The following is a 5,780-nucleotide window of genomic DNA, read 5'->3' on the forward strand; positions in this document are numbered from 1 at the left end:
CCACTCCATTTCTTCTGAGGGATTCCTGCCCACAGTAGTAGATATAATGGTCATCTGAGTTAAATTCACCCATTCCAGTCCATTTCAGTTCGCTGATTCGTAGAATGTCGACATTCACTCTTGCCATCTCCTGTTTGACCACTTCCAATTTGCCTTGATTCATGGACCTGACATTCCAGGTTCCTATGCAATATTGCTCTTTACAGCATCGGACCTTGCTTCTATCACCAGTCATGTCCACAGCTGGGTAATCGTTTTGCTTTGGCTCCATCCCTTCATTCTTTCTGGAGTTATTTCTCCACTGATCTCCAGTAGCATATTGGGCACCTACTGACCTGGGGAGCTTCTCTTTCAGTATCCTATCATTTCGCCTTTTCATACTGTTCATGGGGTTCTCAAGGCAAGAATACTGAAGTGGTTTGCCATTCCTTTCTCCAGTGGACCACATTCTGTCAAATCTCTCCACCATTTCCTGCCCGTCTTGGGTTGCCCCACAGGCATGCCTTAGTTTCATTGAGTTAGCTAAGGCTGTGGTCCTAGTGTGATTAGATTGACTAGATTTCTGTGAGTAAGGTTTCAGTGTGTTTGCCCTCTGATGCCCTCTTGCAACACCTACCGTCTTACTTGGGTTTCTCTTACCTTGAGCATGGGGTATCTCTTCATGGCTGCTCCAGCAAAACTGTTGAAGCCTAGCTTGGAGAATTTTGAGCATTTGCTAGCATGTGAGATGAGTAGAACTGTGAGATAGTTTGAACATTCTTTTGCATTGCCCTTCTTTGGAACTGGAATGAAAGCTGACCTTTTCCAGTTCTGTGGCCATTGATGGGTTTTTCAAATTTGCTGGCATATTAAGTGCAGCACTTTCACAGCATCATCTTTTAGGATTTGAAATAGCTCAACTGAAATTCCATCACCACCACTAGCTTTGTTCATAATGATGCTTTCTAAGGCCCACTTGACTTCACACTCCAGGATGTCTGGCTCTAAGTGAGTGATCATGATTATCTGAGTCGTGAAGATCTTTTTTATATAGTTTGTCTGTATATTCTTGCCACTTCTTCCTGATAACTTCTGCTTCTGTTTGGTCCGTACCATTTCTGTCCTTTATCGTGCCCGTCTTTGCATGAAATGTTCCCTTTCATGGGATCTCTAATTTTCTTGAAGAGATCTCAAATTTTTCCCATCCTATTGTTTTCCTCTATTTCTTTGCATTGATCATTGATGGCTTTCTTATCTCTCCTTGCTATTCTCTGCATTCAGGTGGGCATATCTTTCCTTTTCTCCTCTGCCTTTAGCTTCTCTTCTTTTCTCAGATATTTGTAAGCCCTCCTCAGACAACTGTTTTGCCTTTTTACATTTGTTTTTTTTGGGGATGGTCTTGATTGCCACCTCCTGTACAAAGTCACAAACCTCTGTCCATAGTTCTTCAGGCACTCTGTCTATGAGATCTCATCCCTTGAATCTATTTGTCACTTCCATTGTATATACATAAGGGATTTGATTTAGGTTATACCTGAATGGTCTATTGGTCCTCCCTACTTTCTTCAACTTAAGTCTGAATTCTGCAATCAGGATGGGATGGGATTAGTAATCCTTGCTGGCAGAGTTGGTGTGAGGATTAGAGAAGGCATTGTGTATCTGGTGTGTGTCTCTGCTCCTGTGCTACACAGGAAGCACTTAACACCCGGTGACTGAAAACCCCCCAAATTCTCTTTCTAAACCTCAGTTTCCTCCTCTGTGAAGTGGGGGTAAATATAAATACTGGGGTGGGTAGCCTATCCCTTCTCCAGGGGATCTTCCCAACCCAGGAATTGAACTGGGCTCTCCTGCATTGCAGGCAGATTCTTTACCAGCTGAGTTCTAAGCATCTTCCTGGCCATGCTCTGGGGTCATGCCCTGGGATAAATGCCCTGGTCTGAGATTTGTATCACCTCCCTCTATACAATCTCCATGGTTCTAATTAGCAAAAATGTCCTCATCTGGAGCCTGCAAGATAAATGGCTTCTCTGGGCTTCAAAGCATAAGAAACCTCAATGTTGCAAATCAACTATACTTCAATTATAAAAATTTTTAAAGAAAACAAGGAAAACAGAGTTTTAATTCCCTGAAGATGCTGAAGCCCCACTTCTCCCAACCCGCATCTCCATGTTTCCCCAGGAATTATGGAAGGTTGGGTCTCTGAAGAGGAGAAAGTCTCCTACCTCCTCTGAGTGCTGAAAGACAATGGCTGCAGGTGGCTGAGCTGTCTGGGTGAGGTCAACAGACAAGGTCAGCATTGGAAGGAACACCAAGACGTGATACTTCTGTAAGGCTTGGCTGTGCAGGAACTGCAGGCCGCCTTGGCCACCACATCATGGGTCCTGGTGGAAAAAGTGGGCTTCCAATGCCAAGGTTTGTGGGGCATGGGTTACGGAGGGCTCTGAAGGCTGGATCCGCCCCCACGGCATCACAACACATGAATGGAGGTGTCTTGTCTCAGGGGAACATCTCTCCTCATTCCCACCCTGGGCTTCCCTGGTGGCTCAGCTGGTAAAGAATCTGCCTGCAATGTGGAAGGTCCCTGAGTTCGATCCCTGAGTTGGGAAGATCCCATGGAGAAAGGAATGGCTACCCACTCCAGTATTCTTGCCTAGAAAATCCCATGGACAGACAACCTGGCAGGCTACAGTCTGTGAGATTATAAAGAGTCAGACATGACTGAGTGACTAAGCACACAAGCATTAAATAGGCTACTCTTGGGAAGGGCACAACCAGCTGCTTGTTGACCCAAACACTGAACACAAAATACCAAACAATCTGGTGAATCCAATGGCCCTCATGAAGAGCTGAGCTTGTATTTCCCACTTGAGTCTTTCCTCAAGTCACTCCTGGTCTTTGGGGTCTGGTGGTTTTATTACCAAGGTTTCTGTTATTGAAAGACAACATTAAGCTTTTAAAAAAAAAAAAAAGCCACAGTCTATCTTTTGATCCCTGCAGTTTCCAAGCAAAAACCAACCAGCTAGAGGAGTCCTAGGAATTCCCAGGACCCCTAGAATTCCTGGGCTGCTCAAGGGTGAGGGGGACTCTGGATCCTCCATGATGGAGAGAACAGAGAAACAGTCCTGTGTCCAAGGATGCATGTCAACTGCAAGGGAGGCTTGGATGGACCTGCGTCCGTGGAGCTGTGTGATGTGTAAGAAGCACTGAGGTTGCGGGTTGAAAGGCCGAGGGGTTCTTTCTTCTCTTCCTCCCTCCCTCCTCCCCTCTCCTCCTCTTTCTTCAGCAAATACGTATTGAGAGTCTGCTTCCCAAGTCCTGGTCCAGGCTTAGAGGAGACAGGGAAAGAGAAAGGAGCTGTTTTCTGCTCTCAAGTAACCCACGAGTTGGGTTAGGGGACAGACGAGCCAGCAGACACCACAGGAACAGCCACATGGCACCCCGGGAAGGCTTCCTGGAGGAGGGTACCCCCACAGAGAGATTGCTCATGGGTCCTGGTGGGAGAAAAACGGGGTGATTTCTTAAGCAGATGGAGCAACAGATGCGACCAACCTGAGGCCCACTCTGTTCTGTGTTCTGTGAACTGCAGAGAGTCAGAGGCTGGGGGTGGGCCGTGCAGATGGGAGGGGGCAGAATTAAACTCACCCTGACACAGTAACCCTGCACTGTGTCCCAGGCCCCACTTCAAGGGCTGGCCATCTATTGCTGCTGCTTATCACTGTTGAAGTCCCAGAATAACCCAATGGGGTGAAAACCCCACATTCAGATGAAACGGACACAGAGAGAGATGGACTGAACTGCCCTGGGTCAAACGGTCAGTGTGCTAGTCAGGGTTCTCCAGAAAAACAGAGTCAACAGGATGTCTGTCTGTCTCTCCATATAAGTCTATATATATGGAGATTTATTACAGGAATTGGCTCACTAGCTGTGGACGCTGAGAAGTCCCTTAATCTGCCATCTGCAAGCTGGGGAACCAGGAGAGCCGGGGGCGTAACTCAGTCGGAATCCAAAGTTGGAATCAGGAATATCAGTGTCTGAGGGCAGGAGAAGATGGCAGGGGAAGCTCAGACCCCTGTCTTCCTCTACCTGTCTGTTCTACTCAGACCCTCAGTGGATCAGGTGAGGCCCACCCATGCTGGTATTGCAGGCGCTAGACCACGAAAAGGCACACAGTCCCACGGCCCCTTACCTCTTAGCCCGGTCCCTGGCACACAGCTGGTGCTTCATAAACGGGTGTCAGGATGAAATCAGGGAGAAACCTGCTGACAGATGGAGGCGGGAGTCAGACTGACAGAAATGCCCATGGCCCTGTAGTTCGGTTGTGTTTTCTGGAGGCACTGGTTGGGCAGAAGGAAAGGGAGGACTGTGCTCCCCTGGCCATCTTCTGGACACATGGTGTGCAAAGGGGAAGGCTGGTATCCATGGCGTGGTGCCCGCCTGGCAACCTGCCGCTGACTGGTGGGCCTGGAGGCCGTAGGGGCGTCCACAGGGGAGAGGGAACCAGAACCGAGGGGAGCAAGGGTGTCACCAGGGGATGCCGCCATCTCTGAAGCTTTGTGCTCGACCCTTCACACGTGTCCTGCTGCAAAATCTTCCCCAAATCCCCCCGAGTTGGAGGACTACCTGTGTTATGGATGAGGAAACAGGCTCAGAGAGGTTGTGAGTTACCCCAGGTCACACAGCTGGGAGTTGGCAGGGTTGGATGAAACTCTGGGGACCTGGCTCTTTCAAGAGCACCTTGCTCCCTCCTGTCAATCTACGAAAAGGTTCCTTGAGGCCCTGATGACGGGTGTTTTCAGCCTCCACACCATTGCTCATGCTGCGCCCCCCGTCCTGTTCGGGAGACGTGCTGAGGCGCCTCGACCTCCCTGATCCGGCATCTTTGCTGGGAGCTCTCCTTGGTCATACGTCGTTGTGGGGTTGTGGGATATACTCACGCCTCACAGACTCTCCCTGAGTCTCCACTGAGCACCCTGTGTGGGTCAGGCTCTAGGCTGCAAATTGTTGATTCCAACCACTGCTTGCCCTCAGGAGCACTCTGCACAGGGAGCTCTGTGATAACCAGAACAGTTGTGTGACGTTTGCAAAGGGGAGACCTGGGACCCAGAGGAGGGGCCTCACTCACCCTCAGCTGGTGAGGGACTTGAGGGCAGAGGCCAGATGGGCTTCCTGCAGGAGGTGATAAGCGGGTTTGGGCTCGAGGGGCGAGGAGAATGTTGAAATGGGGGTTGTCAACTCTGCTGCACACGGAGTCACCAGGGTACCTGCGCTTAGAGCTCTGAGATTCTGATTCAGCTGGTCTTGGGTGGGACTAAAGCATCAGTATTTTACAAAGTTCACCGAGCAGTTCTAGTGGGTTGAGAAGAGAAACACTACCTTAGAGTCAGGAGCGATGCAGAGGATGGGGGTGCTGAGGATTTTATTTCAAGGCAAGGAGTTCTCAAGCAGCACAGAGCCTGGTTGTCCTGCAGGCGGGGAGGGTGGGGCTGGTGGAGGCTGGGGCTGGACCGAGGCGGGGCCAGAGTGGCAAGACTTTGGACGCGGTCCAGGGAGTTCGGACTTTACGCAGAGGTTTCAGGAGAAGGAGGGCGCTGAAGTTCTAGGCGGAGGAGGGCCAGCTGAGCTCTGGAGTTTGGAAAGTCCTCTGGGAGATTCAGGGCGCAGTAGGGATGCTGGCAGTCAGGACTGGGGAGAGAGTCCCGGGGGTGGGCGGGGAAGACGTCAGGGGCGGGGCCGAGCAGGAGTGGGCGGGGCCGATTGATCCCTCACCTGAGAGATGCTGGACACTGGAGCCTGGGGGGCGG

This window comes from Bison bison, unplaced genomic scaffold (genome assembly GCF_000754665.1).
Source record: "Bison bison bison isolate TAMUID 2011002044 unplaced genomic scaffold, Bison_UMD1.0 scf7180017864302, whole genome shotgun sequence".
NCBI classification, from domain to species: domain Eukaryota; kingdom Metazoa; phylum Chordata; class Mammalia; order Artiodactyla; family Bovidae; genus Bison; species Bison bison.